We start from the raw sequence: 11,729 nt of genomic DNA on the forward strand, positions 1-11,729 counted from the left end.
CATATGTAACAAACCTGCACATTGTGCACATGTACCCTAAAACCTAAAGTATAAAAAACAAAAAACAAACAAAAAAAAAAACTTCTTGAAATTCAGACTTCTCTAGAAGTTCAGCTTTTTTCTGGATAGACTCCACACTCAAAATTCGGTAAGCACTTAGATTAGGTTTATTCAGTATTTCTGAGACTTACAGGACTAAGATAGAATAAAAACCTTGCATGTAACTGTGCCTCATTACCAAGGAGGAAAGTAGTAACCTATTAAACTCAAACACATGATTAAACAGTATTAAATCAGTCTTCTCAGTCTTACTAATGCAGACTATCATTTCTTGAAAAAAAAAAGCTACCCACATAAAGATATGAGATTACTCATGGTGTAAGTGAACACAAAAATAAATACAACAAATCAAATTGCTATCTTCCTTACACGGTAAGCTCTCTGACAGCAAAGAACATGCTCTCTTTTTCATGTATTATCCAGGTTACCTTTAAACCTTTGAACATGTTCTTCATTGGTGAACCCATTATTTGTGATACAATAACTACAACAGGAAATAATTTTCATTAATTTGCATCATGACTTAGAGAAACAATCCAAGAGTTTGAATTAAAACACACTGGCTATCACTGGCTCTATGACTTTTGAAAAGCAATTTACAGTAAAGAATTGTTCTGACATATGAGAAAGTAATTTTAAAAGTAAAGGTGTATATATAATGTTTTACTATGAATAGTGTCATATATAGTTAAATAACTTAGCTGGCCCCTGATTATTTATATTATTCTTACCCAGAGTATGTTTGACATTACAATGATTGTATAATAGGTTACACCAGAACACAGGATGTGCCATTCATCAAATCTTATTCTAGGTCACCAAACAGATACATATTTCAATGCAAACACTGTAGGGAGATGCCCTGAAAGTATTGCTATGGAATAAAAGATGAAATGCTCCTGATTATTGTAAATACAAAATTGCATGCAGGATTGTGTAAAGACAATGCCAGGTGGGGCTGCCAGAATGAGCCAACAGCGCATGATGTGCTTCCCCCTGCAGAGAGCCTATAAATGGACGTGCAGTCAGGGAGGTTTCACATCACCAAGATTCCTATCCCAGAAAAGTAGATATTCATAGCTCTAGGAATGGAATACAACCCTTGTGGAGAGCCTATAAGCTGACACATGAGGGGCGCCTGTTCATATGGCTAAGGTAGGGCTATAAAAGCCCTTATCTTGCCACAGCTCTTCTAGGTCTCTTTAGGGTTAAGGCATACTCCCTTCTGAGAATTTTTGGTCTAACCAGTTGTCTAGCTTAACTTCCTGTTTCTGTTGATTGTTTGCAACAAACTTTTGCTGCACCTGTTACTGCTGATTAATATCTTGCTAATCATAGGTAATGGATAGACTGTGTTTCTGTTTTAAGACTCTGTTAGGAATTGCTGACACACACACTATATTGAAAATTCTTATCTCTGCATACAGTACTTCTGCATACCGATGTTATGTTAAAGAATTACTTCATCCCCATGTGACCAGCTCACCTCATAATCAAAGGACCCTAAATCCCTCACTAACCTACCCCACCCTCACTAAACTTAATAATAAATGCTGGTATACCCAGTGCATTGGTGGCATCACAGGACCAGAAGGCGGTGACCCCCCGGACCCAGCTTTCGCTATCTTGTGTGTGCCAATCTGCCTGGGAAAAAAGAAAGAGTCCCATTGCAATGTGGGCTGCTGGCCAGATCCCGCAATGAAACACGGCATATAATTTCCTTATTAGTAAGAAGACTAGCTGATATTTAATATATCAGATTTAATTTGATTTTCCAATAATGCAGAATTATACCTGGCAGCTCATTTAGTTTATTGTGTACAAGTACTCTGTTCCTAGTGTTTGCAGGATGAACCATTGTCTTAGGTGGAATTATCGCAGATACAGACTAATAGCCAAGGATTTGAGTGCAATTGATTTGTAAGGTAAATGTTCCTAGAAGTAAGTGGTAAGGGAGAGGAAGAAGCTGGGCAGAAAAGAGAAATAAACCAAGCAAGGGTACAATTTCAGAAGTTCCAGCCTCAGGCTGATCTCACAGGGAACTATGGACTGTACATTATAACTCAAAATTTGTGGTCCCAGGAGGCAAGGGAACAGCAGCCAGTCTTTGGCTCTTGGCAGCAGTGCTGGGGTGTGGGTTGGGGAGAGTGACTCAGAGGGAGGCAAGTTGACTTAGCAGAAGCACCCGCTGTCTTTCACAGTTTATTGTCTGCCTGCCTGAGTCAAGGATCATTTGGTCACAAGTAATAAAGGGTACCTCAAGCTTGTTTAAGCAAAAAGAAATTCGTTAAACTAATATCTGACTATGTCATAAAATACTAGATAGGAATAATAGCCTGGGACACCAGGGACTGGATGTGGAAACCAGAAAGCCAAAAGGGACCAAAGAAGTCTTTCATTTTCTATCTCTTTCCCTAACGTGTTTCTTGCCTCTGTTTCTTTCTAAAGAAACCCTCTCTCTGATGCTTATTTGTATATGATGCCCTCCAGTTCCTAAATTTTCATGAACTTTCAGTTGCAGAGAAAACGTAGACTGACTCAGAGCTTCTATCTCTTAGTTCTAGAACTTGTAAGAGGGAATCTGGTTCAGGTAGCAATCTGTTTCCATGAGATTGCTGGGAAGGAGAAAGCCAGCATCATAAAATTTGCCTGGAAGAACCCATCCCTGGCAACTCACAAAGAATCAGTGTGGACTAGACGAGGACCCTGAAGGCACTTCTAATATACTACATAAAACCTACTCTTCCAACATGTAGAGGAGTGTGTAGGAGGTGGCAGTTAAATGTTTTGCTTTTAAATGTACAGTCTACCTTTGAACAACATGGGTTTGAATTGCCCTAGTCCACTTTTGTGTAAATTTTCTTCTGCCAACCCTGACACAGAAAGATGAACCCCTCCTCTTCCTTTTCCTTTTCAGCCTACTCAGTGTGAAGATGACAAGGAGTAAGACTTTTTTTTTTTTTTTTTTTTTTTTTGAGACGGAGTCTCGCTCTGTCGCCCAGGCTGAAGTGCAGTGGCGGACTCTCGGCTCGCTGCAAGCTCCGCCTCCCGGGTTCACGCCATTCTCCTGCCTCAGCCTCTCCGAGTAGCTGGGACTACAGGCGCCCGCCACCACACCCGGTTAATTTTTTTGTATTTTTAGTAGAGACGGGGTTTCACCGTGGTCTCGATCTCCTGACCTCGTGATCCGCCCGCCTCAGCCTCCCAAAGTGCTGGGATTACAAGCGTAAGCCACCGCGCCCGGCCAGGAGTAAGACTTTTATGATGATCCACTTGCACTTAATGAATAGTAAATATGTTAATATATTCTTTTCCTTGTAATTTTATTTATTTATTTATTTATTTATTTATTTATTTATTTATTTATTATTATTTTTTACTTTAAGTTCTGGGATACATGTGCTGAAGGTGCAAGTTTGTTACATAGGTATACATATGCCATGGTGGTTTGCTGCAACTATAACCTGTCATTGAGGTTTTAAGTCCCACATGCATTAGGTATTTGTCCTAATGCTCTCCCTCCCTTTCCCCCTGACCCTCCAAGCCCCCCCACAGGCCCCAGTGAATGATGTTCCCCTCCCCATGTCCGTGTGTTCTTATTGTTCAACTCCCACTTATGAGTGAGAACATGCATTGTTTGGTTTTCTGTTCCTGTGTTAGTTTGCTGAGGATGATGGTTTTCAGCTTCATCCATGTCCCTGCAAAGGACATGAACGCATTCTTTTTTATGGCTGTGTAGTATTCCATCATGTATATGTGCCATATTTTCTTTATCCAGTCTATCATTGATGGGCATTTGGGTTGGTTCCAAGTCTTTGCTATTGTAAATAGTGCAGCAATAAACATACATGTGCATGTGTCTTAATCGTGAATAATTTATAATCCTTTGGGGATATACCCAGTAATGGGATTGCTGGGTCAAATGGTATTTCTGGTTCTAGATCCTTAAGGATTTACCACACTGTCTTCCACAATGGTTGAACTAATTTACACTCCCAACAACAGTATAAAAGCATTCCTATTTCTCCACATCCTTGCCAGCAGCTGTTGTTTTCAGACTTTTTAATAATCACCATTCTAACTGGTGTGAGATGTTATCTCTTGTAGTTTTGATTTACATTTCTCTAATGACCAGTGATGATGAGCTTTTTGTCATGTTTCTTGGCCACATAAATGTCTTCTTTTGAGAAGTGTCCTCATATCCTTGGTCCACTTTTTGATGGGGTTGTTTTTTTCTTGTAAATTTGTTTAAGTTCCTTGTAGATTCTGGACATGCGACTTTTGTCAGATGGATAAATTGCAAAAATTTTCTCCCATTCTGTATGTTGCTTGTTCACTCTAACGATAGTTTCTTTTGCTGAGCAGAAGCTCTTTAGTTTAATGAGATCTCATTTGTCAATGTTGACTTTCGTTGTAATTGCTTTTGTTGTTTTAGTCATGAAGTCTTTGCCCATGCCTATGTCCTGAATGGTATTGCCTAGGTTTTCTTCTAGGGTTTTTATGGTTTTAGATTTTACACTTAAGTCTTTAATCCATTTTGAGTTAATTTTTGTGTAAGATATAAGGAAGGGGTCCAGTTTCCATTTTCTGCATATAGCTAGCCTGTTTTCCCAGCACCATTTATTAAATAGGGAATCCTTTCCCCATTGCTTGTTTTTGTCAGGTTTGTCAAAGATCAGATGGTTGTAAATGTGTGGTGCTATTTCTGAGGACTCTGTTCGGTTCCATTGGTCTATATCTCTGTTTCAGTACCAATACCATGCTGTTTGGGTTACTGTAGCCTTATAGTACAGTTTGAAGTCAGATAGCATGATGCCTCCAGCTTTGTTCTTTTTGCTTAGGATTGTCTTGGCTCTATGGGCTCTTTTTTGGTTCCATATGAAATTTAAAGTAGCTTTTTTTAGTTCCATGAGGAGTCAATGGTAGCTTGATGGGGATAGCATTGAATCTATACTTTGGGCAGCATGGCTGTTTTCATGATATTGATTCTTAATATCCATGAGCATGGCATGTTTTTCCATTTGTTCGTGTCCTCTCTTATTTCCTTGAGCAGTGGTTTGTCTCTGGATGGTCTTGCTGATTGCTGCAGACTGAAGCTGTTCCTTTTCGGCCATCTTGCCAGTGAAAAACAAAAGCTATCATTTTCTTAACAACATTTTCTTTTCTCTAGCTTACTTCATTGTAAGAATACAGTATGTAATACGTATAGCATACAAATTACTTGTTAATCAACAGTTTGTGTTATCAGTAAGGCTTTTAGTTAACAGTAATCTATTATTAGGTAAGTTCTTGGGGAGTCAAAAGTTATACAAGGACTTTCAAGTGCAGGAGGAGTTGGTGTGCCTAATCCCTGAAATGTTCAAGGGTCAACTGTATTTACTATACAGATTCGGTGGGAAACAAAAGCAGATTGTGTGGTCTGTTTACTAATATCCTAATTATTCCCTATTACAGATAATGCCATTAAAAACTGGAAATACAGAAATGCATAAATTAGCATCATTGAGAATTGCCTAAATAGTAAGATGGCCCTAAAATGACTGATTTTCATATGTAGTTAGTAGCACTGTAAATTCGTACAACCTCTTAGAAAGCAATTTGAGTATAAGCATAAGAGCCATAAAAGTGTTCATGTCCATTGACCCTATAATCTTACTTACAAGAAACTATCATAAAGAGTTCAAAATATGGGGAAAACTTTTATATACCATATGTTTATTACAGAAGTACTCGCAGAGAAAAAAACAGAAAATAATCTTAAAATGCTTCAAGACGGGAATAAATAAACCACTGGACTATTCTTCAGTCATTAAACTTATGTTCATGGGAAACATGAAACACCATGGAAGAATGTTTGTGTGCTCTTATGTGAAACAGCAGAATGCCACACTGGAAGGAAATTCAGAGAGAGATAAGTGTAAAAATTACCCTAAGACACTAATTATTATTAAATTCAAGTGGTAAAATTACATGCTTTTAAAAAATATCCAGAATTGTTTCCAATGTGTTTATTTAATAAAATAGCTTACAAAATTGCTAAAATATTACCATCACCTTATATATTGGATACAGTTTACATTCTCTAGAGCTGCTTCTTACTACTCTTCAATGGGCTACAAACTCTCTTGAAACCTACTACTTTTTGAAAGGATTTTGTAAGTTAAAGACTATATCTCTCAGCACTTGAAAACTACCGAGAGGAAAATAGACAAGCTAGCTTAAGTAACTACTGTGAAGAACCTTTAGAAGAGTCTGAAAAAGTGGCTCTATTTAGAAAAAAAAAAAAATAGTGGAGGAGGAGGGGACCTGTAAATCCTTAGAAGTCTCTGAAACTGTCAAAAATAAAGCAGCAATACAGTAGAAGAATCTACAGCTTTCAGTATAGATTTTATAAGGTATCCAGTAAGGCAGCAAAAGAAATAGCAATTAGCACATGCTCAAGAAACCATTAGCCATGTAGATTTTCTTTTCCTAGTGATTATTAGCTTGATTCTCCTGCCTGTTTGTAGGAGGCTGGATTATTACAAAATCACACAGAAATGAAATAACTTACATCTCCCGTTCTCAGAGTAAGTAAATGGTGGCTCTCTTACTGAAACTGCTTTGAGGACATAATGTTATGCCTAAACAGCATGAAAGGAGAATTAATAAGGCCATCATAATGGGTCACAAGATGTAATGCAATACTTTCCAAATTATGTTCTGCAGCGAACAGTCTCCCAAAACATTCCTTTTAAGTAAATATTTTGGAGGTGAAATGCATTTGTTACATGTTGTATGTGTGTCCTTTATAACAATCAGTATATTCCTAAAAATATTTCAATAAAGAACACTATTTTATCAGAATTTCCCAAACTTTGCTCATGAAACCTCACCCTAAACACTCCTCAATAGACTAACTATCGGAATTGAGTAAAATAAGTGTTCTATAAAATATAGTTTGTTAAATATCTTTGTAATGTTGGCAGATTTCGGAACCTACTAGTGCTAGGATCAAATCCATTTCTGCCACATGGTAGCTTCAAGAATCTGAGTAATTAGTTGAACTGTCTTGTTTAACTAAAGATCTTTAAACAATTTTAGCCCACTGAAAATATAGCCATAAACATGCAAGAATTCATTAGGAACAGGCATCCCCTATATCTGGTAATTTCTGAGATATTTCTCTCACTTACTCCTCTAGAACATACTATTTGTTATCCTAGCTCTTCCTTCTCTGTAGTTTTCTCAGCCTCCCTTATCATCATTCCTGATTTTGATACACATTTCTAGGTCTGCTTAGAGATGACAAAGTCTGGACTCAAGGCTGGAGCAGAGCAGTACAGGATGGCCATGCAACTGCACCACTGAACAACTGCAGCAGCTAGAACTAGCAAGAGAAGCCCCTTCCTCCGGCAGTGTATGCCCTCTACTGAGTATGGTTAGCATTCTGCTCACTGTAAAAAAAGAATGCTTAGGATAGCCAGTCCAATATCACAGCTGGTGTTGAAGGGCAAATGTGCGGCTGAAAAGCAATAAATTAAGACTGGCCCAGTAGTAGTGTCTAATTATGGTTTTAACTTGCATTTCTCTAATGACTAATAATATTGAACAACTTTTCTTGTGTCGTTTGTATATCTTCACTTAAGTGTCCAAATCTTTTGTTACCCTCCATTTTTTAATGATTTTTCTTCATATTTTCTAGTAGTAAGGCTTTTTCATATTTTCTTTATATATTCTTTATATATATTCTCTGTATATTTTATATATTCTTTGTACATTTCTTTATATATTGGTATATTTTTGTGTGTACATACATACATATTACATATGTGTGTGTATATATATAGCATATATATGTGTGTGTATATATATATAGCATATATATGTGTGTGTATATATATATAGCATATATATGTGTGTGTATATATATAGTGTATATGTGTGTATATATATATAGCATATATGTGTGTATATATATATAGCATATATATGTGTGTGTATATATATTGCAATTCTGCCTCCCAGCCTGTGATTTGCCTTTCAATTATCTTGTCTTTTGAAGACCATTACAAAAATTCAATGAGTTTTAATTTATCCATTTTCTTGTTTACAGTCCATGCTTTTAATGCTCTATTAAATAACTCCTCTTCACCAAAGTCACTATTTTTTACTGTTATATTCTAGAAGTTGTATGGTTTTAATCCTTTCATGTAAATCTATGATCCATTTGAAGTTAATATTTATATAGGGTGTGAAGTAAAGGGCAAGGTTTATATTTTGCATAAAAGACAAGAAAAGACAGTTTCCACGATGAAGGTCAAAGCTGGTCCCGGGAGGAGCTGCACAGGAGCTAATCTATCTAGTGTAAGGCAAAGGGTAGAGGACTCCAGGAATGACAGTTCCACTGGAATATCAATAGAATTAGTAGAATATCTGATGTATTTGACTATGTGGAAATGAGTGTTACATTTTTGGTAAAAAATCTGAGAGAAGAATAGGTATGGTGGTGCGCACCTGTAGTCCCAGCTACCTGGGAGTCTCAGACAAGAGAATTGCTTGGGCCCAGGAGTTTGAGGCTGCAATGAGCTATGATCACACCACTGCACTCTGGACTAGATGACAGAGTGAGACCTCATCTCCTAAAAATAAATAAATAAATATGTGTTAAGAATTTAAGAGAAGAATCAATGATAGATATGTGGAAATAGCTATCAATAGACAATTATTAATGCTAAAGGAAACAAGAACATTTACAAGAAACACTGTGTGATCTTAGTATACAATATGATACAACTGAGTATAATGTCTTCTTAGCGAAGAGAAGACTGTTGATTAAACCACAGACTGTCATATAACTATATTGAGGAAATGGAGACAGAGAAATACCTCTGTATGGGCAACAGTGAATCATGTTATGTGTATGTTAAATCATTTTTCTCATGGAAGAACGGGAAGAGATAATTGTCTAATTAAAAAAAAAGAAATATTAATGTGACTTTTTTTTTTAGAAAATACACACATAAATAGTAAAAATTACCGTAAAAAAGAAGAGAGTGTTTGTTAGGGTGTGGGCAGACATTGGTGCACGTAAGGGGTAGATGAAGAATGTGATTTTGTTTTTGTTTTTGTTTCTGTTTTCATGTTTTTTTTTTTTTTTTAAGTCACATAATAGTATTAGGTCGGTGTAAAGTAATTGCAGCTTTTGCTCTCACTTTTAAGCCGTTTATATGAATACATTTAACACAAAAAATTTAAAACTATGAGCAAATATAAATTAGAAACGTTTTAAAAATCCGAACAGAAATACTTGATAATAAAGGAGATTCTTTCCATGCTTTTATATGTTTTTCTATAAATAAAAGAAAACAGATGGGTAAGATACAAACCTAAAATAATTACATGCTTATACAAAACTAATTGTCAAAGAATGCTAAAGAGCTAGTTTTTAAACAGCAGTTTCTAACATTTTAAGTTGATGCAGACTCTGTACAAAACCACAGTAAGATTCTGAGATTTATTTTTTGTGCTCATCGACAAGCCTCAATATTTTTCAGGGTTCAAAAGAGCACCGAAATGTTTATTATTATTTCACTGTAACTTGATGGGAATACTATTCAACAGAGAAATCTAATATAGAAAATAACTTTTGATGATTATTATACTAGTAACAGGAAACTTTTCACTACTATAATTTTCAGATTTTTTCCCTATCTACAAATATATATTGGCAACTTTTGGTAAAACTGTTAAGTCTTAATTTTGAAGCAAACTTTTTACATCATAAGGGATTGATTCTATGTGCAAAAAGACATTAAAAGTTAATATCATTCAAATAGTTAATAAGATATTTGAATTTACATTTGACATAGCTAGTATTCTCACTGAAATAAATCACATGAAAATACTAAATGGATTAGAGAGTACAGATTCTTCCTATCATCAGTTAAGTTTTGAACCTAATTACATGGAAGATTCTTTGGAAAAAAATCAAACTTCTGCATTTTCACATTAGCAAATTATTTCTGAAACTTTTTGATAATGCTGATGTTCAAATCCATTTATATATTTTTAATTTGAAAATATTGAACTGTTTCAACTTAATAAAAGCATGAGACCAGTCTTTTTGCAATTTTTTTTTTCAGGCTTAATTCACTTTATTTTTCTTGTATACAAACCCTATGTTGTAGCCACAGCTGGAGCCTGGGTCCGCTGCACGGAGTCTCTGGTGTGGGTCTTGACGAGGTGGTCAGTGAATTCCTGATAGGGAGACTTGGTAAATACAGTCTCCTTCCAGAGGTCGGGGGTCAGGTAGCTGTCGGTCTTAGAGATGGCATCAAAGGTGGCCTTGGCGAAGTTGCCCAGGGTGGCAGTGCAGCCCCGGGCTGAGGTGTAGCAGTCATCGATACCAGCCATCATAAGCAGCTTCTTGGGCACAGGTGCGGAGACGATGCCAGTGCCCCTGGGTGCAGGGATGAGGCGCACCAGCACAGAGCAGCAGCGGCCTGTCACCTTGCAAAGGACGACGTGGGGCTTGCCGATCTTGTTCCCCCAGTAGCCTCTGTGCACACGGACAATGGAGAGCTTGGCCAGGATGATGGCCCCACGGATGGCGGTGGCCACCTCCTTGGAGCACTTAACACCCAGGCCGACGTGGCCATTGTAGTCCCCGATTGCAACAAACGCCTTGAACCTGGTGCGCTGGCCAGCACGGGTCTGCTTCTGCACCGGCATAATCTTCAAAACCTCGTCCTTAAGAGAGGCCCCCAGGAAAAAGTCAATGATCTCAGATTCCTTAATGGGCAGGGAGAAGAGATAGATCTCCTCCAGGGACTTGATCTTCATGTCCTTGACCAAGCGGCCCAGCTTGGTGACAGGTATCCACTTCTTATCCTCGGCCTTGCCTCCACGAGCTCCGCGGCCCCGTCCACGGCCGCTACCCCGGCCCCGGATGCCACTGCCGAAACCTCCGCGGAAGCCACCGCGGTTCCCCATCCCAGGGCCCTGACGGCCACCAGGGCCTCCAGGTCTCGCGCTGCACCTGCGTCACCCGCCATTTGGTGTTTTCTTGGAGAAGAAGCTAGTTTTGCAATTTTTAAAGCCTCAAATATCTTGCATTTTTTCTGAGAAACAGGTGAGATTATTAAAACAGTATTTCGTTTGTATGTTCAGAATTAATTTGGCTACTTTGTTGCAATGGATAGAGATATGTCAAGGTCAGAAAAGCAAGAAAATGGCAAAAATTCTGAAGTACCACATAGTCCTCCTGGAGAAGTGAAACGTTATTTAGGACCAAGGCTTCTTCTCAAGTCCTGCCTATCTGGTCAGTCCCCCAAAAATAGCATCCAGGCCCGGCGTGGTGGCTCATGTCTGTAATCCCAGCACTTTGGGAGGCCGAGGCGGGCAGATCACCTGAGGTCAGGAGTTCAAGACCAACCTGACCAATATGATGAAACCCCGTCTCTACTAAAAATACAAAAATTAGCGCGGGGTGGTGGCATGTGCCTGCAATCCCAGCTACTCGGGAGGCTGAGACAGGAGAATCGCTTGAACCCGGGAGGCAGAGGTTGCAGTGAGCCGAGATCATGCCACTGCACTCCAGCATGGGCAACAAGAGTGGAACTCCGTTTCAAAAAAGAAAAAAAAAAAGCATCCAGTCCTCCTCACCCTAGAACTCCACCATTAAAATG

General features: G+C 38.1%; 1 pseudogene; it reads right to left on the reverse strand.

The window, feature by feature from the left end:
* Positions 1–10,190: 10,190 nt before the first annotated feature.
* Positions 10,191–11,096, reverse strand: LOC116474103 (small ribosomal subunit protein uS5-like; annotated as a pseudogene).
* Positions 11,097–11,729: the final 633 nt, after the last annotated feature.

The sequence above is a fragment of the Hylobates moloch genome, unplaced genomic scaffold (genome assembly GCF_009828535.3).
Source record: "Hylobates moloch isolate HMO894 unplaced genomic scaffold, HMol_V3 SCAFFOLD_10, whole genome shotgun sequence".
Taxonomy (NCBI): domain Eukaryota; kingdom Metazoa; phylum Chordata; class Mammalia; order Primates; family Hylobatidae; genus Hylobates; species Hylobates moloch.